General features: G+C 43.6%; 1 protein-coding gene across 1 annotated transcript in view; it reads right to left on the reverse strand.

Moving 5' to 3' along the window:
* C3H2orf88 (chromosome 3 C2orf88 homolog) overlaps positions 1-27719 on the reverse strand; it is a 157097-nt gene that overhangs the window by 109780 nt on the left and 19598 nt on the right. Inside the window, exon 5 of the transcript XR_011387190.1 lies at positions 23717-24132. The gene's annotated coding sequence lies outside the window, so the exon portion shown is untranslated. The remainder of the gene's footprint in view (positions 1-23716; positions 24133-27719) is intronic.

Raw genomic sequence — 27719 nt, forward strand, 5'->3', positions numbered from 1 at the left:
GGTGGCAGTGCCTCAAGTTCTTGAGCCATCATCACCTGCTGCTTTCATGGTGTACGTTAGCAGGAAGTTGGTAGCTGGAGCTGGGGCCAGGGCTTAAACGCAGACACTTCAATATGGGATGTGGGCCACACAAAATGCCTGCCTCTAACCCATTATTTAAAACCAGAAAAAATATTTTTTTAAAAAATTTGGCTAAGTTGGCCGGCACTGTGGCTTACTTGGTTAATCCTCTGCCTGCGGCGCCAGCATCCCATATGGGCACCGGGTTCTAGTCCCGGTTGCTCCTCTTCCAGTCCAGCTCTCTGCTGTGGCCCGGGAGGGCAGTGGAGGATGGCCCAAGTGCTTGGGCGCCTGCACCCACATGGGAGACCAGGAGGAAGCACCAGGCTTCTGGCTTCAGATCGGCACAGCACCAGCCATAGCGGCCATTTGGGTGGTGAACCAACAGAAGGAAGACCTTTCTCTGTCTCTCTCTCACTATCTAATTCTATCCATAAAAAAAAACAAAAACACTTGGTTAAGTCTAGATTGTTTTACAAATAAAGTCCACAAGAAACCTAGAAGCCTCAATTAGTAGGAAAGCTACCAATTCATTTTTTTTTTTTTTTTGACAGGCAGAGTGGACAGTGAGAAAGACAATGCTAGTGTAGTCTTCAGACCAAACCTAATTTGATTAAAAGAAAAGAAAATGATGGGCCAATTTCACATGAAAACCTAGATGTAAAAATCCTAAAGAAAATGTGAACTGAATTCAATGTGCTGCAAGTAATACAACACATTATGACCAAGTAGGCCGTTCACAGGAAGGCCGGATCTAATGGAGGAAAGTTATGTGACCAGCTCAACAGATAAAGACAAACAGTTTTGTAAAGTTTAAAACTATATATGAAAAACAGGTTTTAGGAAATCTAATGATGCAAGGGAATTCCTTTGCTATGACAGAATTGTCAAAGAATCATAACAATGGAAACACTTTGGAAGCATTCCTTCTACATTCTGCGCTCAAGAACGAGATACATATCCTGACTATTGACACAGAACACCATAGATACTGACCAATAAAACACAAGCCCAGAAAAAAAAAGAAATATGAGATTGACATAAAAAATTTATAATGTTCCTCTTTGCAACAACTATAAAATAACACAATAATAAATTAATAAAACCTTCCACATAAATCAACAATGAATGCATGAGAAAAAAGTGAACTCGGTTAAAATTCACAAACAAGGCCTGAATAAATACAGGGATTCCCCATATTCTCATGCAGAAGTGAGAAGGAAATAACTTATTCTGAATATAGTGACATGAAGAAATTTAAAAAGATATAATGTTGAGGAAAAATAAATATATACTATATGTAAAATTGATATAAAAACACAAAAATGATACTGTGTGATTTTAGGGTGTATATGTGTGTGTATGTAGGTGCTTGTCTGCCTATTTATCTGCCCACCTAATTTTAAGGACAAACATTAAAGACCCAATGAGACTTGTTATTGTCTGCACGAATGCCTTAGATGGTAATGTAGGCTGGTCCTGAAAGACTTAATCTCTCTAAATACCTAGCTCAGTTCACCAAGAGTTGAAAGAGATGATGCTGGCATATTTGCTGGGTTAGAATGATAATAAAAATCCTCCAGATGCATTTACAGTGTAATTTCATACTTCTCCCCGGGTTCATTAATGCGACATCACTTGATGGCTAATGGACACTGGGCACTCTGAGGCTCAGTCTCCCACTTGAGATGATGGACTTAGCCAGTAATTTGACTACCAGAATTGGGACTCAGCCATGAGTAGGAATCTGATTTCATTTCTAGGTTGGAAAGAAGAAAAGCAACAGATAGACTCCACTTCAACTTTTGTTTGGTTTTCAAAGTAGGTGCTTGATGAGACATCCACGTCCCCTGGCAGCTCCCCTTCCTCTCTCTGTCTGTAACCTCCTTGCTGTTGCCAGTCGCCTTGCTGTGCCTGCACGTAGACCAAATCTTTCCCTGAGCTCTGCGGGGCTCTTTGCTTTCCTAGAGACTTGAGCCACCTTTTCCCTTAGCACAAAATTAAAATCACTGTTTTCCAATTCTCTACCAGTTCCCTTTAGAAAGGTTAGGGGTCAGAAATTGTTGTCATCTTGTACACTTTGGGCTTCTAAATGCTTTGAGAGTTAGCACTTGGGCCATACCTTGACTGCTGTGCCCAGCATTCTGAGTGTCATCTTTGTGCTAGGCGCACATGTATGTAACGGAAGTGAGCGACAAGTCTCAGAGATGGTACACACAGCAGCAAAAGGCCGGCATCTAGGGGCCCAAGTGGCAGAGTGTGGGGAGCAACTCGGACTAGACTAAGTTACTGGAATTAAGACTTATTCTAGGCATCTGCTCTCCCACAATATGGCGCTGGGAGAGGAGTAAACAGCTTCTACGCAGCTGCCTCTCGCCAATTTGATTGACTGAGCTGCAGGAGCTGATCTTGCTCCTGATTGGAGGAGAGCAGCATACTCGGTGTGTGGGTAGCAGAGTTGGGATTGGTGGAAGAGGACTATAAAGGAGGAGAGAGACAACATGCACCAGGAACATCTATCTGAAGGAACACCTGAGCAGCCCCCGAGAGAGCCGGCCGGCGGTGTGCCGCTTCCCCGCAGAAGTGGGGAAAGTGGCAGGGGGAACCACCCTTCCACGGAGGTGGAAGGACGGTAGCCAACCCGGGAAGAACCAGCAGCAAACCCAGGGAGGGTCGAGCAGACAAAAGAACAGCGCAGGGTCCTGTGTCGTTCCTCCACGAAGAGGGGGAGCGACAGCAGAGCAGGTAAAACTGCAGCCTGTGATGCTGGCATCCCATGTGGGTGTTGGTTTGAATCCTAGCTGCTCCACCTGCAGTCCTGCTTCCTGCTAATGGCCTGGGAAAGTAGCAGAAGATGACCCAAGTGCTTGGTCCCCTGCCATCCACATGGAAAACATGGAGGGAGCTTGTAGCTTTGTAGCTTCAGCCTGGCCCAGACTCAGCCATTACAGACATTTAGGGAGTGAACCAGTGGATGGAAGATACCTCTGTTTCTCTCTCTCTTTCACCCTTGCTCTGATTTTAAATAAACAAGTAAAGCTTTAAAAAATAAAAATCAAAAGGGCCAGCATCTAGTAACAGCTGTAAAGCATGGTGAGAAACACTTTAGTTCCCAATTTCTTCTTAGATATCACTGATTATAAATTCCAGACATTTTTGAGACCAAACTTACAATAGTGATATTATTTAAGTGACATAATCACTATATATCGGAGAAGGAAATAAACTAATTTTTCTTACTATTCTATTATCTACTACTGTATTTATTCAGCTTTAAATCATCATTATTAGTTCCTTTTATTATAACTGATTTCAATTTATATTTGAGCAGAGTCTGGGTTTAATATAGAATTAGCTATTAGGAAAGGGTCTTTAAAGAAAAAAATACTTAATTCACTCCCTAATGTCCAAGGGGAAATAGTACTACAGTAGGATCTAGAGACCACTGCTGTATATGGGTCTGGAAGACAATGCTCTTCATTCTCTGTGAAAGGTTAAATACAGTTGATGCCTTGGGGATGCCGGTAGTTTTTCTAGTGACTCACCATCTCACACCGTTATAGCCTGTCTGAATTATCATCACTTTTTGAAATAAAGATAATTTTCAGCTTACTGCAATACAGTTTTAAATTCCTTGGCCAAATATACCCTCACTGTGTGATGCTTACGGAAGCAGCATGCGGTGCAGACATTCTGACATTAGACCCTTGCACCATGCTGTTTTTTTCTACAGTTCTCCTCCACACTAGAGCCAATGGTTTTCAAAATATGCTTAACAGTCCAGTAGCATCAGCATCATCTGGGAAACTTGTTAAAAATACAAAAAATAGGCTGGCGCCACAGCTCACTTGGCTAATCCTCCGCCTGCGGCTCCGGCACCCCGGGTTCTAGTCCCGGTTGGGGCGCCGGATTCTGTCCCGGTTGCTCTTCTTCCAGTCCAGTTCTCTGCTGTGGCCCAGGAAGGCAGTGGAGGATGGCCCAAGTGCTTGGGCCCTGCACCCGCATGGGAGGCCAGGAGGAAGCACCTGGCTCCTGGCTTCGGATTGGTGCAGCACCAGCCATAGCGGCCATTTGGGGGGTGAACCAATGGAAGGAAGACCTTTTTCTCTGTCTCTCTCTCTCTCACTGTCTAACTCTGCCTGCCAAAAATAAATAAATAAATAAAATCCTGTCATTTGCAACAAAATGGATACAACTGGAAACCATTATACTTAGTGAAATAAGCCAGTTGCCAAAAAATAAATACCTTATGTTCTTTCTGATCTGTACTAACTAATAGAGTACCTAAAAGGTAATCTATAGGAATGAATTTAACACTCTGTGATGCAATGATTTTGAACAGCCCTTGACAGCTGAAGAACGATGTTTTTTGTTTGTTTTTGTTTTGTCTTCATACTATTTGTTGAACTCTCTACTTAGTGTAGCATTAATCTTATGAATATAAAGTTAACTGAAAATAGATCTTTGTAAAAAATAAGAATGGGAATGGGAGAGGGAAGAGTGAGAAGGGTGGGGGTACCGGTGGGAGGGAAATAGGGTGGGAAAAATCACTGTGTTCCTATATTTGTATATATGAAATGCATGAAGTTTGTATTCCTTAAATAAAATTTTTTAAAAATGCAAATTCTCTGGGATGGGCATTTGGCCTAACAGTTAAGGTGCCAGTAAGATGCGTGCCCCCATATCAGAGTTCCCAGGTATGATTCGTGCTCCACTCTTGACTCCAGCTTCATGCTAATGCAGACCCTGAGGGAGGCAGCAGTGGTAGTTCAAGTAATTTGGTCCCTGCCATCCGTGTGGGAGACCTGGCTAGAGTTCTCAGCTCCCAGTTCAGCACCCAGCCCCTGACTTCAGCCCCAGCATCAGGCTGTCACAAGCACTAGGGAATGAATAAATGGATGGAAGTGGGCGTTCCCTCATTCAAATAAATAATTATTAAAAATACAAATTCTCAGGCTGTACCCAAGACCTGCTGATGCAGATGTTCTGGAGCTGAGTCCAGCAATCTCTGTCTAAAACACTCCAAGAGATCTTGATACATCCCAAAGTCTGAAAGCCAGTGCGCTAGGCCAACCATACTGTTGATACATGGCACTTATGGTAGCATCATGGATGTCTATCTTAGTCAACCAGATTCTCTGATAGTGGACTATTTCATTTTGTTTTAATATTATCATTTTCCTAGGGTGCATAGTTAGGTCCACACCCTGACATTATAGGTTTCTTCAGAAGAAAATGGATAATCCTATTTAAAAATCCCTAAAAAGAGGTAAATCTTGGAAGAGGCAATAGGGAATTAGGAAGGCATCCAGTTTGGAGGTGACTGGAGGTTACTGTTTTTCTTTCTGGGCCTGGTGATCTTAGGCGTTGGGCAGTGGAAGGAAAGGTCTACTCTGGCTTAGGAGTGAGCGCCCCAGGGGAGCACAGTATCCCTCCCTGGAGGCTGGCATGTGGTGGCATAGCAGCAGCAGCAGCAGCAGCAAAGTCTTGACGACGAGGGATCTTTTGAGCCCACTGTGATCTGGCCAACTCTCTCCCTAGAATAAGGATATCCTCTGAGGAAGGCTGGGGGGATTGAAATGACTGGATTCAGGGACAGTCATATGCAGACAGCCAAGGTTAAGGTATTGTTTGGGACCTTCCTTCACTCACTACCCCTGAATCCAGTCATTTCAATCCCTCCAGCCTTCCTCAGAGGATATCCTTATTCAAGGGAGAGAGTTGGCCAGATCACAGGTCACAGAAAATAGCTTGTGGTCTTTCCAAACATTTGAATAAGAAATTTTAAAATAAGAAATGATTTTAACGTTCTTTATATAACTGGAAGTGATCATAGTAGTTTATATGTCTTTGTGTGTGTGTTGTTCTTATATAAAAATCAGATAACTTCTCCCTGCTTTTCTACATGGAGCAGGTACGGGGCTACCAGAAGAGTTTAGTGGCAAATGTACTGTATTATCTGTAAAGACAGCTGGCTCGTTAACCTGGGCAAGTTACTTAACTTCTGTAGGCCCCTGTCTCTTCACTCATAAAATGAAGGCACTGGCTTCTTACCTTTGATAATATTTCAAAATCTTGAAAGTCTATGCCAGACATAAAGATTTTTGATGCTCTGAAATTCCATTATTCAATTTATTCTTTTGCATCACATCGCACTGCCTAGTTCAGTTTCTTTACAAAGAATAGCAATAAATGTTACTGGATGACCACATTTCCAAAACTGTGTCCTGGCTTGATGTCTTGAAACGCCCACACCTGACTTTGTATGACTCCACTCTTTCAGCAGTGCACTTCTGGAACAAGCAGTACTCAGGCTGCTGAAGGATGAGGCTGGACATCATCCTGAAATCAAATAGACTCAGCTAAATAGCCGACTCCAACTGGCAAACCAGCCCAACTCCATATTGCTCGAACGGAAATAAAAATCCACTTCACTTCCTTCTCCAACTTGAACAGCTACGATCAGGTACATGTGGATGAGTAAGAAGACAAAGGTAAATAACACGATGACAGCTTTGCTGACTTTTTTTAAACAATTGCCTCTTCTGCTCCAGCTGTCCTGCCAGCTGCTTTGAACAGCTTTTTTCTTCATCATCTTAGCAACCCAGCAGGGGATGTATTGTTCCTTCCATTTTGCAGATGAATACATAGTCTCAGACAGACTTGGTAACTTGCCAAAGGTCACCTGGTAAATGTCAGAGTCAGTGACACGCAGGTCAGTTTGGATGCCCACTCTAATCCATCCCCCTGCCTTTCCCATGTAGACAGTGAGGCCTAAACACTCAATATTAAACACAGAAGCACAGCAGCACAGACATTTGAATGAGAACATTAGTCTATATAAATATGGCCCTTCTCTCTTCAGTACACCTAGAGGTGGCCCACACAGTTGCCAAAGATTACTTGGCAGTCTCTAATTTCAACTCTTCTCTCTCCAGCTTATGTTTCTTGCTGGCAGAATAGTAGGATCTAGGAATAGAATCTCCTCAGTTGGGTGAATTTAAGCTGTTCCTCACTGATGGTCACCACTTAACATTACCACAACAGAAAACACATGTCTTGAGTTGCTAGACAATTGTTTACCCTAAAATCCAAGGAGAAAACGTACTTCGTGAACTATTAGTACTATTTTTTGTAGATATTTTTAGACAAAGATATAGTTACTTAAAACCCTTCTGTGGAATTCCTGTGTATTTAGGATGATGACTGCTATGAGACACATTGGTCTGTCAGTGACTAGGATTTGCACAGATGAGAACTGACATGGATCAAAGACATAAAGGCTCCATGGTTACCAAATTCAGGGTCATTTAAGAATCTAGATAATAGAGGATGAAGAGAGAAGCGAGATAGTTTTAAAACTATCAATGGTTAAGAGCTAGACAACAATACAGAACATGGAAGTCATCAGAGACAGGATGGGACAAAATGGAAGCAGATAGTAGGAAAATGGTACAGGTGGTTGGAAATGTATGGCGGAGATTTTTCTAGGCTGGAAACTCCAGCAACTCAGTAAAATGGAATATATTTTATAAAGCTGAGGATCTACTTGGAATACATATCCTGGCAACCTCCAGTGACACTGCTATGTATTCTTGGGCCTCAATACCATTTCAGCTCCTTAGAGCAGATACTGTAATTTAGAACTGGGTGTTAATCTTGTCGGACAGTATAAACATTGCAATTTACTTGCTTTGTTCCTACTTAGGCTCCTTATGTTAGTGCCTTGTCATTGATTCCAGACCTCACTCATTCATTTATCAAGCATTATTTGCAGCACTTACCATGTACTAGGAAACTTACTAGACACTAGAGGAATAAAGATGAATAAGAGAAGGCCTCATCCCCAAGCAATTTTATTTAGTAGGATAAACCGGTTTATAAAACAAACCCCACTACAGTGTAATCAGGGCTAGGACTAGGTCATGTCTGAGGTCTGTCAGGATTTCAGGGACAGGAACAGCATATGAATGTTACCAGAAAGCTCTGAGGGCTCAGCTGAGATGGCAGACAATGCATCCACTCTGCTGCTAAAGAAAAGTGACAGACTTCATCAATGCCAATAAAGAAGCAAAGAAATCAAGTGGATTATCTCAGAGCTGGAGAATTGAAAGAGTGGAGGGTAGGAAATCAAAGTGATAGGTAGTGAGATTTAGGGTGCTTTTCTCGAAAGCTCAGTCCCAATGAAGCTAGGTAAGAAATAAAGGTGAAACAGATCTGAAGAATGTTTGTAGATTAGAAAAAAATAGAAGAATCATCAAAGAAACTGGGTTCATAATGAGATTGCAAGAGCTGGAATAGAGGGAGATATGAACTAGGCATTTTGGTTCATTACATCAATCAGTCCCAATTAGGATATTTATACAAATTATTACTCAAACAGAGTGAAGAAGAACGGAACAGAATTAGTAATTGCTCAAGCTAGCAGATGTAAGCTGGGACAATGCTACGAGCCAGTTTCCATGTCAGTATTCCATGTGCTAAACACGGTGTTAGTGCTGGGGGAAAGGTGGAAAACAAGGCAGAAACTTGTCTTCCATTCTGGAGTTTAGAGTCATACAGCAAAGACTCACAGTGAACAATAAATTATAACCAGATTTTTCGGCAAGATGGCGGAATAGGAAGGGAGCACACTGGTAGTCCGGGGAGAGACAGTAATAAAAGTGGAGATACTGCAGGTTCAAGGAAGAGTAGGGGAAGAAACAGCAGAGGAAACTCTTCCGGAACTAGTGATTCACAGTGGACCTGCGTGGAGAGCGTGGGAGCCCACAGTTTGGGACACCAGCGGCAGACTCAACACACCAGTGCTGGAACGCGAGGTGAGCCGAACCGCAATAGCCCGAGACAGTGGCAGGCAAGCAGAAAGAGGAGACTAGAGGGAATGACCCCGGGGGGAAAAGTTCACCAGGCTAACTGGAAGAGAGAGAGAGACCGATATGAACACGAGTTTATCTCTCTCCCCTCACCTCTCAAAGGCGAGCAAGACAAAGAGCAGGCGCCATCTTGGACATACGTCATAAGCAGGGCGACCTCAGGTCTGCACCAGCCCTGAGCCTAGCAGAAAAACCTAACTCTGGGGTGGGGGTGGTGGGGTGGTGGGGTGAATTAACAGGAGATTAGGACCTAGTGAATGTGTGGTGCTACTGAACTGAGACTGTGAAAAAAGAGACGGTGGGGGAGAGAACTCACGGAATTCACGTGAGTACTCTCCAGAGACGCTACAATTCAGTAACCTTGGCAACCCAGTGGGAGACTGCAGAATTTGAGCCCACACTGAGGGCAGGACAGATTCCCTGTGTGGTCCTTGGGAAAGAGCTTCCGATCTCTGGCTCCTGTGGGTATATCATTTATCATTTGCCTGCTAACTACCTCCAATTCCGTTCAGCTGTGTGGAATTACTTCCCTTTTGAATCAAAAAAAAAAAAAAGAGAGAGAGAGAGAGAGAGAGAGAGAGATTTACCACGTCTAACCTGGGAGTGTCACCTCTGGCACACCCTTAACCCAGAGAAACCAAACAGAGCTCTCAGGCCACACCCATCTCAAGCCTCTAAGGCTCCATCAAAAACAGACAGTCCACTTAATCTAGAGTCATAGTATAACAAGAAAAAACATCACAGTGAAGAAACCAAAGAATATCTCCAATATGCCAAACAACAAATGCAAAAACTGAGGTAATAAGAACAAGGAAGACACTATGATGCCCCCAAATGAAAGACACCCCAATTCAAGATTATGAAGATGATGAGATAGAAGAAATGCAAGAAGCAGATCTCAAAAAATTGATAAGAACATTAAGAAGTTCTCAAAAACAAATTCTTGAACTACAGAAATCCTTAATGGACAAGATAGAAAATCTTTCTTGCGAAATGAAATATTAAGGAGGAATCAAAATGAAATGAAACAACTAGTAGAACATGAAACTAAGATAGTGATGAGAAATCATAATGAAATGAAGAATTCAATAGATCAAATGAAAAACACATTAGAGAGCCTTAAAAACAGAATGGGTGAAGCAGAAGAGAGAATATCGGACTTCGAAGAGAGAGAACAGGAAAGGATACAGTCAAGCCAAAGAAAAGAAGAGGAAACTAGAAATCTAAAAAATATTGTGGGGAATCTACAGGATACTATTTTTTTTTTTTTACAGGATACTATTAAAAACCCAACATTCGGGTTCTAGGAGTTCCTGAAGGCATAGAGGAAGATTATTAGAACCGATCCTTGTTTTTCTTTGTTAGATTTATTTATTTGGAAGGCACAGTGACAGAGAGAGAGAGAAGGAGGCGGGGAGGAGGAGGGAGGGAAGGAGGGAGAGGGAGAGAGGGAGAGAGAGAGAAAGAGAGAAAGAGAGAGAGATCACCCATCTGCTGATTCACTTCCCAAATGCCCACAACAGCCAGGGTTGGACCAGGCCAAAGCCAGGAGCCAGGAACTCCATCCAGGTCTCCCACATGGATGGCAGGGGTTCAAGCACTGCCACTATCTGCTGCTTTCCCAGGCACACTGGCAGTAAATTGGATTGCAAGTGCAGCAGCTCTGATATGGGATGCTGACATTCCAAGTGGTGGCTTAACCTGTGGTGCCACCATGCTGGCCTCCTAATTCCAGGTTTTAAGGCTTATTTCTGGTTGCAACAATTCTATAAGCCATTTGGGCATAAGATTCTGCTTAGCACTTTGACTTGAAGTTCTCTCTTGAATTCTGGTACTTGGGGGATACTCACTGACTTCAAGCTTGGCTACATACTTCAAGAAACTTTAGCCATATTTCACTTTGCATTTAGAGCAGAAGAGTGGAGGATTCTCCCAATCAGCTCATGTAATGGTAAATCTGAGAAACTTTTCAAAATGTATTCATTCATCAAAAAAATGTACCTATAATGTTTTAAATACGATAGGACTGAAGTGTTAAAATTGAGGGAAGGGCATGGGATAAGACTGAACAATGAATCAGAGCCATGCAAGTCAAGTTAAAAATTGAGATTTTTCTTCAGAGAAAATGGGCAGGTATTGAAAGATTTTAAGATAAGTTTGCATTTGTTTAATGCAGAGTAGAGAACATACTGGATCCAAAAAAAGGGTAGATGTGGGGAGAAGCATGCAGGATTCCAGCGATTGATATTGGTGGTCTGAACCAATATAATAACAGAATAGATAAAAGCGAATGCATTTACAGATGTGTGGGTAATTAATAATCCTGGTATACGGTTGAATTGAGGAAAGGATAGAGATGAATCACGGCCTATGCCCAGGTAGTTGGTTTAAACATCTGAGTGGTTGTTAACACCATTCAACAGGAAGGAGAGCACCAGGAGAAGGAGAAAAATTGATGGAAAATATCTCAAGTTCAGTTTGGGAGTACATTGACTTTAATGGATCAGTGAGATAGTCAAACGGAGAAAGCAGTATGCTTTCTTGGGGGGAACTCAGAGCATAAGTCTGAGCTGGAAATGAAAAGAAAACTGAATTTTTAAAAGTCGACCCGATTTCTTGAAAAATGAGGTGGCGTGGGAATGTCAGGTGTTTGTGACCCACCCTTTTCAAATGGTCACACAGAGGAAGAGAGCAGCTGAGAGAAGAGCAGGAGACTGAGAGCTGGAGGGAGGCGTCACCTAAGGAAGACTTTTTGTCCCCTGCAGCGGGGATGAACTTGAGAACATTTACCTGCTGATGAGAGAGACATCAAAGACAAAGACTGAAGCTGATGTACTCGGGAAGGAACATTGACAGCAAGAAGTTTCTGAGAAGTTGGGGGAAGTTGGGGCTTGAGGACACAGGTAGAAAGGCAGACTTTGGCAGGGAGGACAGCACCACAACAAGAAGGAAGCAAAAAAGACGTGTACAGGCGCAGACAGGTCCACAGAGGTGGTTTCTGAAGGGCTGCAGAGCTTCTCTAACAGCATGCATGCTATTTTCTTTTTTTTTAATAGAAAGCTTTTATTTAATAAATATAAATTTCATAACTACAACATTTGGATTATAGTGGTTCTTCCCCCCCAAACCCGCCCTCCCATTCCCACTCCTGTCCTACCTCTTACTCCCTTTCCCATCCCATTCTTCATTAAGATTCATTTTTAATTATCTTTATATATAGAAGATCAACTCTATACTAAGTAAAGATTTCAACAGTTTGCACCCACACAGACACACAAAGGATAAAGTACTATCTGAAGACTAGTTTTACTGTTAATTCTCATAGTACAACACATTAAGGACAGAGGTCCCATATGGGGAGCAAGTGCACAGTGACTCTTGGTGTTGACTTAACAAATGACACTCTTGTTTATGACGTCAGTTATCACCCGAGGCTCTTGTCATGAGCTGCCAAGGCAGCATGTTATTTTCTCTCTAAGGTAGAAGGGGACCTCATCTGCCCCATGTAGCAGGGTAGGTAGGACAGAGGCTTGAGGAGATGGAGAGCTTAAGATTGAACTAAGGATAAAAGCACAACAGGTATTGCTGATAATGATAACAGCTTAGAAATATGCTAGATCACACGATTTTTCCCTACTGGTGTGATTCAGCTTGGGTGCAAACATGGAGATGAACAAAATGTATTCATTCATCAAGACAGGTGGCTGAGTTCATCCAGTCTAGGCTTTTCCAGGTATAGTCCATAGAAGAACAGAGACCAGGTAAGTTGGAATACTGACAGCAAAGTGGCTAAGATCATAGTTTGTGGACTCTAACCTGGATAAGAGGGGTAACTAAAATGCAGTGGGAAACAGTGAGAGAAAACAGCCAATGGGCTGAAAACTGCAAGATAAATAGCAGGAGATCCAAATGAGCAAACCAAAATGATGAGCCTGGGAAGTAAGTTATGTGGGGTGTGTAGATGCTCCTTTGTCCAGAATTAGGCCTAGGGCCCCATCTACCTGCTATGGTATTGTGGATTTTTTTTAAAGATTTATGTATTTATTTGAAAGGCAAAGTGAGAGTGAGAGTGAGAATGAGAATGAGAGAGGGAGAGAGAGAGAGATCTTCTATCTGCTGGTTCACCCCCAGATGGCAGCATTGCCAGAGCTGAGCTAGGCTGAAGCCAAGAGCCAAGAACTTCATCTGGGTCTCTCACATGGGTACAGGGGCCCAAGGACTTGGGCCACCTTCTGCTGCTTTCTCAGGCACATTAGAAGGGAACTGGATAGGAAGTGAGGCAGCTGAGACTTGAACCAGCAACCATACGGGATGCCGGTGCTGCAGGCAATAGTTTAAGCCACACGGGGCTGGGAAATTTGAAGGAGCACATGGATACTCAATGAATACTCAGTCCCTAGTGGTTGAGATGGATACAGAAGGAGATGATTGAAAATGAAGTGACTGGAGCCAGCGCAGTGGCACAGTAGGTTAATCCTCTGCCTGAGGTGCCGGCATCCCATATAGGGGCCAGTTTGTGTCCCGGCTGCTCCTCTTCCAATCCAGCTCTCTGCTATGGCCTGGGAAAGCAGTGGAAGATGGCCTAAGTCCTTGGACCCCTGCATGGGATACCCGGAGGAAGCTCCTGGCTTCTAGCTTCGTATCAGATGGGCTCAGCTCTGGCCATTGCAGCCATGTGGGGAGTGAACCAGTGATGGAAGACCCCCCCCATCTCAATAAATAAATAAAATATTAGAATAAATGAATGAATAAAACAAAGTGACTACAGAGCATCATCTCTGGCACTGCCAGGACCATGGTAGGAAGGAAAATACTGATGTGCCACAGCCTTTACTGAAGGGGAAGGTCACTTCTAAGTTGCTGTGGATGACAGCAATGAGGTTGAAGAGAATTGAATGGTGAGTCTTAAAGAGCCAGATTTTGTCCTGGATGGAGAAACAAGTGCCCAGTAAAATGCATTTGGAAGCAAAAGAAATTCCAGCCATCCCATCTGATCTTGTGGGAACCAGGACTACTGCCCATTCTGGTTTTGTGCAAGATAAGAATGACCAAGCAATTCATGCTTAAAAACACAAGATGTTAGAGGGTGGCAAAATCAACTGATTTTTGTTCTAGGATATCTTCATCTTCTTCTGAGTTTATCCCTATTTGGACAGCTAGGTTGTACTCACTGCCTTAGGTAAGGTTTGTGGCAAGGTGGGAAGGAAAGGGTTCAAACACTACTCCTAACTTCTAGTCTACAAATAGCATAGTCCATGAAAGGAAGAGAAAGGTGTGGGAGGCAGAATCATGACCTGGCCCCCTCCATCCCTCCCCAAGCTGTTCATGCTCTAACCCCTGGAATCTAGGACTATGTTAGGTTGCTTGACATGGGGGAAATAAGATGTCAGAGGAACAAAGTTTGCTTATCAGCTGACTTTAAAACAAAGAGATTATCTGAGAGAGGGTGCCAATGTAATATAAAGTCCTCTGGATGTGGAAGAGGGAGGCAGAAAAACCAGTGCCAGAGCCAGACAGCACAAAGAGACGAGACTGCCTGCTCTGGCTTTCAACATGGAAGGGGACCACAAACCAAGAAGGCTGGGAAACTTTAGAGGCTGGAAAAGACAAGGAAATAGATTCCTTCCTCCTGAAAGAACACAGTCCTACAGACACCATGATTTTAGCCCAGCAGTATCTACTTTAGGGCTGGGTGTTGTGGTATAGTGGGATAAGCAGCTGCTTACAACGCCTGCATCCCATCTTGGAGTGCCTGCTTTGAGAGTCCCAGCTACTCCCCACTTCTGATCCAGGTTCCTCCTCTGCTAATGCCTGGGAGGCAGCAAATGAAGGCCCAAGTAATAGGGGTCCTGCTGCCCATGTGAAAGACCCGGATGGAGTTTCAGGCTCCTGGCTTCTGCCTGGCCTAGTCCCGGCTGTTGCAGTCCACTGGGGAACGAACCAGCGTATGGAGCTCTCACCTCTGCATCTCCTCCTCTCTCTCTGTCACTATGCCTTTAAAGTAAATAAATTTTAAGATAAAAAGATCCATTTTTAGAGATCTGAACTCCAGAGTGCTAAGATAATTCAGTGATATTTTAAGTCATTAAGTCTGTGTTAAGAAATCACAATGGCAATAAGAAACTAATATAAGAAGCAAATAAAAAGTCTGGAAATTTGAGAAGAGAATTGCTTATGGTTTGAATGTTGTGTCTCTTCCAAAATTCACGCTGAACCTTAATCCCTAGTGCAGCAGTGTTAAGAAGTGGCTCCTCTGGGAGAAGAGGGAGCCACGGGAGCTCGGTCCTCACGGGTGGGATCGGAGCCCTCCATGAGGACTTGAGGAGAGCTGGGCCTTTTCTGCCCTCCACCCTCAGGAGAAGACACCAAACCTACTCGTGCCTTGATTGTGGCCTTCTTAGGCTCCAACGTTGTGAAAAAAATACATTTCTGTCATTTATAATGACCCAATCTGAGATCTTTCATTACAGCAGCACAAATGGACTACGAGAGGCACTGTCGGGGAGGAGGGAGCGAGTGAGATCAGCACAGAAGCAGTGACAACGTGGACATTAGCTGCCAGCAGAGAGCACCCAGCACCCCGCCCGCTCTCAGGACAAGTGCAGAGAGAGCCAGCGAGACCCAAGGAGGGCAGCACTGGTTATGTTAGAAGGTGCCCCAAGTAGCAGTGGGAAGAGTGTATTAATTTTTATTCTAGTACTACAAACATAATATTCTCTTTTGTTTAGGGAGGAAACTGTGATGTGTCAACTTGGCTGGCCTGAACTAACTTTCTCCTCCTGTGTGTTTCAGGTTTGGGTGGCCCCAGGGAGAGGCCCGTGGGACATGTGGAGGGCTGTTCTGCAGCTCAGCTGTGTTGTCACTTCTCCACCAGCTGTGCAAGGCAGCAGCCACTACTGAAACCATTTTACTTCCCATTAGACTCTCCTTCAGCCTCTTCGACTTCTGAGCCAGGTATGGGTGTTTAGCTCCATGGGGAAAGACCCAGGGTCTGCAGGCAACCCACACCACTGAGTTCAGAGACAACACCAAGTGACAGGGGTTTCAGTGGGTCCTGCGGGCTCTATCTCACACTCCCAGATCCTGTCTCCTCTTGTTCTCCCCTGTTTCCTTTCACAACTGCCTGCTTTGGGGTCACCAAGGTCCACCATCAGATGTGAAGACAGGCCAGCGCTGCGGCTCACTAGGCTAATCCTCCACTTAGCGGCGCCGGCACACCGGGTTCTAGTCCCGGTTGGGGCGCCGGATTCTTTCCCGGTTGCCCCTCTTCCAGGCTAGCTCTCTGCTGTGGCCCGGGAGTGCAGTGGAAGATGGCCCAAGTGCTTGGGCCCTGCACCCCATGGGAGACCAGGAGAAGCACCTGGCTCCTGCCTTCGGATCAGCGTTGTGCGCTGGCCGCAATACGCCAGCCGTGGCGGCCATTTGAGGGTGAACCAACGACAAAGGAGAACCTTTCTCTCTGTCTCTCTCACTGTCCACTCTGCCTGTCAAAAAGAAAGAAAGAAAGAAAGAAAGAAAGAAAGAAAGAAAGAAAGAAAGAAAGAAAGAAAGAAAGAAAGAAAGAAAGAAAGAAGGAAAGAAAGAAAGAAAGAAGGAAAGAAAGGCTACAAAAAAAATAGATGTGAAGACAACAGACCTACAGAGACTGGTAAGGCAGATTCTGTAACAAAGTGCCATAGACTGGGTGGCTTACTAACATAAGACAATTTATTCCTGACAATTACGCAGGGGTAGTGCAAAGCTTGGCTGGATTCTGGCGAGGGTTCTCTTCTGGCTGCAGACAAAGGAGCTCTCTGGGGTCTCTTTGATCTGTGCACTAATCTCATTCCTGAGGTCACCCTCATGGCCTGATCATCTCCCAATGGCCCTACCTCCACACACCATCACGCTGGGGTTCAGGACTTTCACATGTGAACCTGAGTGGGGGCTATACATTCAACCCCTCACACTGATAGTACCAAAAGGTCTTCTGAATTTCAAGGATTTATCCCAATTATATTTAGTGCCTCTAGTGAATTATTATCTTGGTCCTTTTCTTCCAATTTGTCCCTCACTTTCTTTGAATACTATTTTTCTTGAACCAGCATAATCCGAATGACTCATATTCAGATAAAGCGGTCATCTGTCTCCTACTGAAAGATATCTATAAAATGACTCTCTTCACCTCTCCCTTAATGTCCTCCCCAAAGCCTTGAGGAGATCATTCAAAATACATAACTCAGATAGAATGCTAATAAGGAACCAGTGATCTATGAATAAATCATGAATAGTGACAGAAGGCAAGGCAGTGTTTGTGATTCAGTTCAATAGACTTTGCTGGCAGGAAAACATCCTGTAATAAATCCTTTGATTGCTGCAAAACATGGCCCAAAATTAAAACTGAAGCAATTCTGTATATGTGTACAGAAACATAAGAACAAGCACCATAACCCTTTTAAATAAAACTTAAGTAGCGCGAAATGAGTGAGGGATTTGGTAGTCAGGCCTGGGTTTAAATCAGGGCCCCCACATTTCACAGCTCTGAGACTTTGAGCCAATGATTTAATTTTTCAGAAGGTCAGTTTTCTTATTTGCAACCCAGCAGTAATAGTATCAGCCTCATAGGATTGCTGGAAAGATTAGAAATAATACCTACAACTTCTGGCGCACAAAAGGCACCAGGGGAACAAATGGCACACAGTTCTCCTTTGTTAATATCTCATTATTTCTCTGAAAGTGAGGCCCAGCAAAAATCCCTACAGATGCATATATACTTTCTGATTGCCTAAGCCCACTTTTACTTTCCAGCTGTAATATTCGCATTCACCAAACCTTTCTTTAGAGTCCAAGGTCAAGTGAAAGCCATGTAGGAGTTCACCGTTTTGTCGCTGGGGGAAGATGGAAGTTCTTGGCAGAGGTATGGGAGCCTCAGAAAAGCAAGGCCCTGGTCCTTCATCAGACAGCTGCTGCTTCAGGAGCTACACCAAGGGCGTGGCCACAAGACCCCAGCCTTTTCGGCTCAAGTTAGGGGTGAATGCGTGAGTAGACTGCTTTCTTCTCTGACTGCCTCCAACCATTTTCCCACCTTCTTTTATAGGTTCCCACCACCAAGTTACCAAGGCAGTGAATGCACAAAGTGAAAATGACTGACAGCTGTGTCTAGAATGTATTAATAATATTTTAAAAACTACACATCCAGGGCAAAACTTGCCCTTAATAGTACACAAACCTTGTCCTCAAAGGTCTAAATGAAAGTAAAGAGTACATATCAGTAAAAAGCATCTAAAAACTGTGGGGAAATTATGGATGAAAAAAGGAAGATATGAAAGCAAAACTTTATCTTATTAGAGGCAGTAGTTTAAAAAATTATCAAGGGGGCCAGTGCTGTGGTGCTCTAGGTTAATCCTCCACCTGCAGCGCCGGCATCCCATATGGGTGGCAGTTCTAGTCCTGGTTGCTCCTCTTCCAGTCCAGCTCTCTGCTGTGGCACGGGAAGACAGTGGAGGATGGCCCAGGTCCTTGGGCCCTGCACCCTCATGGGAGACCAGGAGAAGCACCTGGCTCCTGGCTTTGGATTGGCATAGCTCGGCCGTAGCAGCCATTTGGGGAGTGAACCAAGGAAGACCTTTCTCTCTGTCTCTCTGTCTCACTGTCTAACTCTGCCTGTCAAATAAATAAATAAAATCTTTAAAAAAATTATCAAGCCAAGAATACAAGTCTTCTATAACTTTAAACAAATCTCTATTTTTCCTTATTTCTGCTATAAGCAATTCCAAGAACGCTTATTTTCATTCTTGCTACTTACATCATTAGTTTAGTATTTAATGACTTTTTAAAATTATAAACATGCATCTATTGCCTTGTACTATTTACTTTCCACCTACGGTGTGAGGTTTTCTTAGCTGTGCAGTATAGAAGGGTGTCACCTCTACAATACAGACACCATCATTCCCTTAAAAATGAAAAGATTTACAGCAGAGTAGTTCTGTACTTTCCTTATCCTATATGTCTAGCAACATCTTGATAGAGGTCAAATTCTATCCTCAGAAGCTATAATTAGACATTTGGCTTTAGGAGCTGGTCGTTTCCTTTGATCATCAATAAAACTGTCCCTGCACCAAGGGGATGACATTTTTCACAGATCAGATGGACATTTCTTTTTTTTTTTTTAAAGATTTATTTATTTAATTGAAAGAGTTACACAGAGAGAGGAGAGGCAGAGAGAGAGAGAGAGAGAGAGAGAGAGAGGTCTTCCACCCGATGGTTCACTCCCTAGATGGCTGCAAAAGCCAAGGACTTGGGCCATCTTCTACTGCTTTTGCAGGCCACAGCAGAGAGCTGGATTGGAAGAGGAGCAGCTGGGACTAGAACCAGCGCCCATGTGGGATGCCAGCACTTCAGGCCAGGACGTTAACCCGCTGAGCCACAGTGCCAGCCCCGACAATCATTTCTTAAAAGGTCATTACTCTGGGTTGGCAAGGGTTTGGGAAGAATAGGCACTTTTGAATATTTTTGTTAGACCTTTAAATCAGTACTTCTTTCTGAAAGATAATTTGGAAAAGTGATCCAGATTCTAAAAATATCTGTAGTGGGGCCAGTGCGGTTAAAGCACTGCTTGTGATGCCAGCATCCCATATCAGAGTGCTGGTTCGAGTCCTGGCTGCTTGGCTCCTAACCCAGCTTCCTGCTAATGTATCTAGGAAGGCAGCATATGACGGCCTAGTATTTGGGCCCCTGCCACCCATTTGGGAGACCTAGATGGAGTTTCTGCCTGCAGGCTTTGACTGGCTGAGACCTGGTTGTTGCAGCAATTTGAGGAGTGAACCAGCAGGTGGAAGATCTCTTTCTGTCTTGGAAGCAGAGCAGCCAGAACTAAAATCAGTACTCTGATATGAGATGTTGTTGTCACAAGCAGCAACTTAACCCGCTGTGTCACAAAGCTGGCAACAATAAATGTGTCTTTTAATTCTATTTTTCCATAAACTTTCTGAAGACCCATTTTTTACTCATTGAATAATAATGTGTAAAAAAATTCAGTGACAGGGAAAAATACAGTAATCAGTCAATTTTAGTTTATTTAATGATAAACCCAAATGTGAAGAGAAATTATTCCTGAATAAAGGGATTATGAGTGATTTGATTTTTAGCTTTATCTTTGTGTTTTCCACATTGTGTAACTTTTTTGTGATTAACATATATTATTTTGTTACCACATCTTTTAAGTATTAAAAATGATTTCAGAAATCCAGACTTTTAAGATTATTTATATTTTGCATGCTTGTAATTAGAATCATAAAATTTCACAGTGGAAAGAGATCATAAAGGGGCAAGCACTTAGTGCAGAGATTGTCGCCACTTGGGATTCCGGCAGCCCATATCAGAGTAATTGGTCTGAGTCCTGCCAATTGTGCTTTGGATATAGCTTCTTGCTAATGTGAATCCTGGGGGGAAGAAGTGATGGCTTAAGTACCTGCATGGGAGAACCAGATGGAGTTCCTGGCTCCTGGCCCTGGTCGGGTCCAGCCCTGGATATTGTAGGCACTGGGGAGTGAACCAGCAGATAGAAGATTTCTCTTTCTCTCTCTGTCTCTCAGCTTTACAAATAAATAAAAATAAATAAATAATCTTGGAAAAAACAGAAGAAAGAAACTGTAGGTATACATGGGGCTTTCAAAATGTTTATGAAAAATGTGAATTGTGAAAAATCTATACATTTCAATTTTTTTCCCAGAATAAATTTAGCTTTTAATTCCATTATCCACAAACATTTTGAAGCACCCTCATATTCCGGTACAAACTCTACATTTAAAGTTTGGTCTCTAGAAATTTTTTTTTTTTTTTTTTTTGACAGGCAGAGTGGACAGTGAGAGAGAGAGACAGAGAGAAAGGTCTTCCTTTGCCGTTGGTTCACCCTCCAATGGCCGCCGCGGCCGGCCCGCTGCGGCCGGCGCACCGCGCTGATCTGACGGCAGGAGCCAGGAGCCAGGTGGTTTTCCTGGTCTCCCATGGGGTGCAGGGCCCAAGCACCTGGGCCATCCTCCACTGCACTCCCTGGCCACAGCAGAGAGCTGGCCTGGAAGAGGGGCAACCGGGACAGAATCCGGCACCCCAACCGGTACTAGAACCCGGTGTGCCGGCGCTGCAAGGCGGAGGATTAGCCTAGTGAGCCGCGGCGCCGGCTGGTCTCTAGAAATTTAAGAGACATAATTTACATGATCAGTAAGACTGTTTTTTAATCACTAAAGTAATTATCGCTTCTATTTGTTACTTTTTTTTAAACCTACCTACTATGTGCCAGCTATTGAACCAGATATTAGGGATGCATCTGTCAAGAGTCAGAATTCCTGCCCTTCAGGAGACTATAGAATAGAGTGGATTTGCAAAAAAAATAAATGAACAAGCAATTAGATTATCCTGTGCCCTATCCTATGATAAAAGTACTAGTGGATGGGGGAAAGTAGGATGAGACACTGCAGAAACCCTTAGCAGGATCTGTTCAGCTCACACACTTTACGAACTACCTTCTACCTTGCGACACAGCATTGTCTGTACCATGCACCTCCTCCCCCAGTCACAGAGGGGACAAGGAGTACACGGGACCCAGCACAGAACTCGGAGACACTTGACCAGGTAGCCTGGCAGTGAGTAAGTATGCTCATGTAAAGTCAGGACGGAGGTTGCACACGTAAGTAGAGAAGAGAAGGCTGTTCTGCAGAACTCTGAGAGGAGAGGGGCCTGAATCCACTGGGGAAGACTCTGCTCACAAGGTGGCTCACTGATATGCTTGGCAAGTTGGTACTGCCCATTGACAGGAAGCCTCGATCTTCTCCACTGTGCTGCGTGAGATAGGGCAGCTGGCATTCCTGCCAATAGGCAATCCAAGAGAGCAAGGCAGAGGTGCAATACCTTTTACTACCTAGTCTAGAAGTCATATATCACCACTTTCTCCAAATTTGTTGCTAGGCCGTCTCTGATTCACAGTGGAAGGAGAATATAGAAGGCCTTCCTTTTTAACAATTGGAAAGAACCCAATAACCTGCCTAGACTAGGACTTCAACATCATAGTACTGGAAATGGTGGGAACATTATCTATAGTTGCCATTGAGAGAGGGCGACAACATGTGTCCTGGATAGGCAGGGAGGTATGTGTAAGAGAAAAAGCGAGAATGAGATTAAAATTGCTCACCTTCCTCCTACTGAGAACTACTCAGGCCAAAGGACCAGAATCTGCTCTTCAGGGAATAAGGAGTTAACTTACTTTGATTTCTATCACAATGGAATGGTTGTTCAGTTTTACATACCATGTGGAATTGGGGAAGGGCAGACTGAACCTCTTCAAATTAATCCTAAATTGAATCATAGTTCTAAAGATTTTTTAAGACTTGTGGCTGAAGATTAAAGACTTAGTCTTAAAACTTAGGACTGTGGAGAGTCTATAGTTTTCTTGGAATAATGCTAACCTTGATGGATGTCTACCTTCGGCATCAAAGGCACACTGATCCCTAACTCTGCTACTTGTACAGATTCTATGTTTCTAGGGCAAAAACATATACTATTAAAATTAGAATTGGCACTGAAATCCTTATATGGCTCCTGGACAAAGGAACTAGTCCATTTCTGGCTTCATGTGCATAGCAAATTAACTGTGGAGAGAATAGCAGTTAATCCAATTCCAGGATTCTCAGGTGTGGGTTCTTAAGGAGCTGAATACATATTTTAGATGTTCATAGAATTAAAAAAGATCTCTTCAGGACAGGGTTGAGTTCTGTGTTTTGTTTTAATGTATTCTCACAAATTTAAAGAAATATGCTCACCACAGTTCTCAGAGTTGAGAAACTGAGAGAGCTAATTAAATAAAATTAATTCACCTCGAGGGCCCCAGAGTCAATGGAGGCAAATGATCCCCAGTTACAAGGTTAAAAAAATAAAGGAGAAGAACCAGGGCAAGAACAGCTGGGAGGGGTTTTCTGAGGACATCTGAAGGTCAGTTCAGACGAGGCTAAAGGGCGGGAGATTTTATGCAGCTAAATCAGAAAATCAAGACAACAAAAGGGGGAGTGTGACGTTCACACAGTCAACTAAAGCACACAGGAAAGAATCAGACGTGGGGCTCAATGTGACTATAGTGACCCCTGCTGGGGCTTTTCTTTGTATTTGTTTCAATTTACCAACTTCAACCAGGGCTTGAGAAAGCATTAAGTAAAATTTTCATAGAATAATTGAGCTTGAAAGTTGGGGTAGAGCTTAGAAGACATTTGGCATTATCTCTTTATTTCATAGTTGATGAAACTGGCCTTTGACTTGCTTTAGTTCACAAAGGTGGGATTATTACAATGTAAAGGCTTCTCAATTCTTGGACCTGTTTATACATACGGAGTTGTAAAATAAAAGTATTTATAACATACAAAATTAGATCAGGTAAAGGCTCGGGAACTTACACTGATTTTAAAGCTATTTTATCTGGTTAACAAAAACTCAATTTTGCTTAAAAGGGATGACTTATTGATATTCAAACAGCCTTCATGTTTTCCTTCTTAGCTTTTATGAGTTTATACACCCTGTATCAGACTCAAATATGTTTTTGGAATCAGTTGTTCTGTCCTTCACCTGGTTACTAACATTCCCCACCTCTGCCATTTTAATTTTCTGAAATATTTCTTAAGTAGCATACTCAAGCCCTTTCCCATTTTCCACCTCCAAATGCTGTTGATTAGGTATTACAAAACATACACACACACACACACACACACACACACACAAGTCTTGTACTGGGATTTTCTGGAAAGCCTGACTCTGATTCTCACCTTCAACTGAGTGCCCCGGCTCGCCCCTTCCTGAGTGCTCTTCACGTCTTCATCTCCCTTCAGTCAACCGCCAGTTCTCTATATCCACCGCGCAAACCAGATTCCCAGAGATACCACGACCATGAGGTTTGTGTCATCATTCTCCTGTCACTGTCCTGGAAGGCAGAATCCTAGTCTCGTCTCAGATCTTCAGTAGTTCTGGAAACTTCAATAAAGCCACTTCGTTCCTTCCACATTTCAGTTCTCTCATCTTGAAAACACGCCACACCGGCCACAGGTACCTCACAGCGTTTCTGGGGGCAGCTCGGCAATCTCCTCCTCCCCCACTATTCAAGCAGGCAGCTGAAATCTCTGTGCTTCTGCAATTCTTTTGCACGGGGAAAGCTTAATCTGTATGAGGTTTAAAACATTCCACCCTGGAGAAGAAAGGGCAAAGGGGGGCTTTGAGTGAAGGGAACAAGATAGACGTGTGTCCCACACACACTGGGAGGCGTACAGAGGCTTACTGGTTTCATGACCCACTCTGAGGCTGTCTTTGAAAGCTGTGGCAAGACCTTAGGGTGGAAGGCTTCACACACACACACACACACACACACACCTTCCTACTTTGCCTGGCAGAGAGAGGGGAAGAGACAGTGTGCTTCAGAAGTAGAGATCTACATTGATTCATGGGCAAGGAGCTAGCTGGCAAAGGAATCAGAGACTTGAAAAGTAAGGTTATGAAATTGGTTCAAGTGCTATCTGAGGAAAAGTTTTAGGACAGGCCTCTCAGAATGGTCATTGAGGGTATTTGTGTCCTAAATGGATACTTACTAAAAGGCATTGGCTGTAAAAAAGAGACTTTCAATAATCAGGTAAGCATATGGCCAATCCTATGGGGGCCAGTTTCCTAGCCATCCTGATGCTTGTCAATGGGCTACTGAACATAGTTGTACTAGAACCAAGAGTGTTGATTATTTGTGGGATTAAGAATACAGGATTCTTGGGAGCAGTGCTGTGGTGTAGCAGGTTGAGCTGCCACTTCTAGTGCTGGCATCATATGTGGGAGCTGGTTCCAGTCCTGGTTGCTCCACTTCTGAACCAGCCCCCTGCTAATGTGCCTGGGAAAGCAACAGAGGATGGCCCAAGTCCTTGGGTTCCTGCACCCATATGGGAGACCTGGAGGAGGCTCCTGGCTCGTGGCTTAAGATCATCCTAGCTCCAGCCATTGCAGCCATTTGGGATGTGGACCAGCTGATGGAAAACTTCTCTCTTTGCCTCACCCTCTGCCTGTAACTCTGCCTCACAAATAAATAAATCTCTAAAAAAAATTACAGGATTCTCTTCACTGAAGCTGGTGTGGGTACTATCACCAGCAAGTACCCAACACTGAGCTACTAAAAGGGTGCTATTCCCAAGCCCTGCTACCCAGCGGATGGCAGATGGACTATACTGGATCTCTGTTATCACAGAAGAAACGATGATATGAATATGCACTTGCCTGCTCTCCCCAAAATGTTTCTTCTAGCACTTCTTTCCATGGACTTAGGGATTCACTTTCTTAAAACTTCATGAGATACTACTTCTGAAATTCATTTAAAGAATCAGAATTGGAGAAATGCTTTCAAGCTTATAGGAAGAAGCTGGCTTGATACAGGGTGTAATGATCTATCGATGGCTTATTTATGTTGGCACTTGTGATACAGGGGAGCTGTCCCACAAGCTACAGTATATTCTCTGAGTGAACAACCAATACATAATGTTATTTTTTCCATAGCCAGACTACCTTGATTTAAGAACCAAAATGTAGATGTTGTAGGGGCTCCTTCATATATTTTTTAAAGCTTTATTTATTTATTTGAAAGACAAAGTTACAGAGAAAGAAAGACAGAGATCTTTCATCCATTGTTCACTCCCCAAATAGCCGCAACAGCCAGAGCTGGGCTGATCCAAAGCCAGGAGCCAGGAGCTTCTTCCGGGCCTCCCATGTGGGTGCAGGGGCCCAAGGACTTGAGCCATCCTCTGCTGCTTTCTCAGGCACAGTAGCAGGGAGATGGATGGGAAGTGGAGCAGCCAGGACAAAACAGCGCCCATATGGGACACTGCACTGTAGGTGGTGGCTTTACCTGCTATGCCACAGTGCCGGCCCCATATTTTTTCTTAATGCCTACTCACAAAACTTTTGTCCCATCCCTACAGTACTGTGCTGTGAGTTTCTGACAGCAAATACTTCTTCCAGGAAACACCAGAACAGTTCCACTGAATGGAAGCTGAGACTGTCACACCAGCCACCTAGGGCTTCTCATGCGCTAAACCCATAAGGAAAGAGGGGGATGACTGCATTGGCCAGGGCAATTAATCCCAATTATAGAGTGAGAAAAGGGCTAGTATTTCAGAGTGGAGGGAGGGGGGAGTGGGTCTGGAAGTCAAGGGCTTCTTACTCTCATATCTACAGTAAAAGTTACCAGAATATTAAAGCAAACTAAGCCAAGCAAGAAGCACTAACAGTTCAGGTATTTTTAGGAATGAAGGTTTAAGTCACCCTAATTGATAAAGAATCACAACTAGCTGAAGTATTAGTTGAGGGCAAAAGAAATTGGAAAGGGAGTGGAAGAAGAAGTTGCAAATACAAACTAAGGCCTCATAACTGCATATAAATTTGGACTGTAATCATTTTTACTTTCCAACTTTTCTCCCTTCCTCTTCTTCATTGAGATCTTCCAGGATTTCAGTTTCATTATGGAATAGGCACCAGTTTGGAAGCACTGGATAATGGGGAATGAACTCTGACAGGATTCACCAGCCTCCCACAAGTCAACTGCCAGGGGTGAAATTATTACAGGTCATCAGGCGAAGAGAGACAGATTACCAGACAGGGCAGGAAGATTACTTCTCAACAACTACCGAGAAGTAGGATGTGGAGATTGAAGCTAGTCAGATTCATTAAAACCTACCTATTTCCAATCTCAGAGTTCCACTCTCCTAACTGATACCTAGCACAGTTGCATCATATTGCAGAAAACTGCAGAAGCAACCTGAGGTTTATGGCTTTGGAGACTTCAGCCCCACTTGTAGAACACATAAGATCTTCTTTTAGGTAATCAAGGAAGCTTCCTGATTCTCTGACAGTGCCTTGAGCTAAGCATGCAATTCCCTAAGTCTGCCATTTTCTTTCTGTAAGCTTCCCAGTGTGATCAGAACTACCCCCGCACGCCTCATAAGGAGCACCGTAACACTGCACTGCAACAGCCACTTAGTCTCCTAGAGCCCAGCCATTGAACGGCACCTGCTGAGAGGCAACAGGCGGTAATAACGTAAGGGATGTTTTGTCAGGGCCTGGTACAGACAACCAGCATCCTGGTTCTCCCTGGCAGTGAGGTCATTATGGATTTCCTGTCTAACCTGTGTGTATGGTTGTGCCCACGATGGGCTCATACAAGTGGTCAGCTGCGTGGAAGGAAAGGGAACACAAATGAAGGAAAGTGCATTGTGATCTTACAGTTAGTAGCTAAAAGAGCTCTGCCAAATGCCAGGGAGTGAACTGGATTGTGTGAGCTGCCTTGTTCCCTCTCCACTACATGACCGGTGGGCACTCTCTTTGTTAAGGTGCTAAATGTGAAATAAACTATTTCTTGGAGTCCCGAGTACTGACCCCATATTTCTCATAGAAACTATGCTATAAATAATGGATAAGTTTCCAAACTAATTCCTCAAAGCCTATTTGACTTAAAAGGTTACTAAAATACACTGCTATCTTTTGCTATTACCAAAGATAGTAAATTTCTGGCAAAATTATGATTAGGATTTAATTGAATAACCACGAAACTCAATTACCATCCAGACATCATTTCTATGATACAGTATATCTTAAGTATATTATGAGACATTAAAGACACCCCCCCCCCTTTTCTTCCCACTCAAGCATATACATCCTTCCTTGATATCTATGGCTAAAAGGGAATCCTCTCTCCTGGTCACTTCCCAGCAGTGCCACGTGGTCTGGTGAAAAAGGAACCACTCTTGA

This window comes from Oryctolagus cuniculus, chromosome 3, assembly GCF_964237555.1.
Source record: "Oryctolagus cuniculus chromosome 3, mOryCun1.1, whole genome shotgun sequence".
Classification (NCBI taxonomy): domain Eukaryota; kingdom Metazoa; phylum Chordata; class Mammalia; order Lagomorpha; family Leporidae; genus Oryctolagus; species Oryctolagus cuniculus.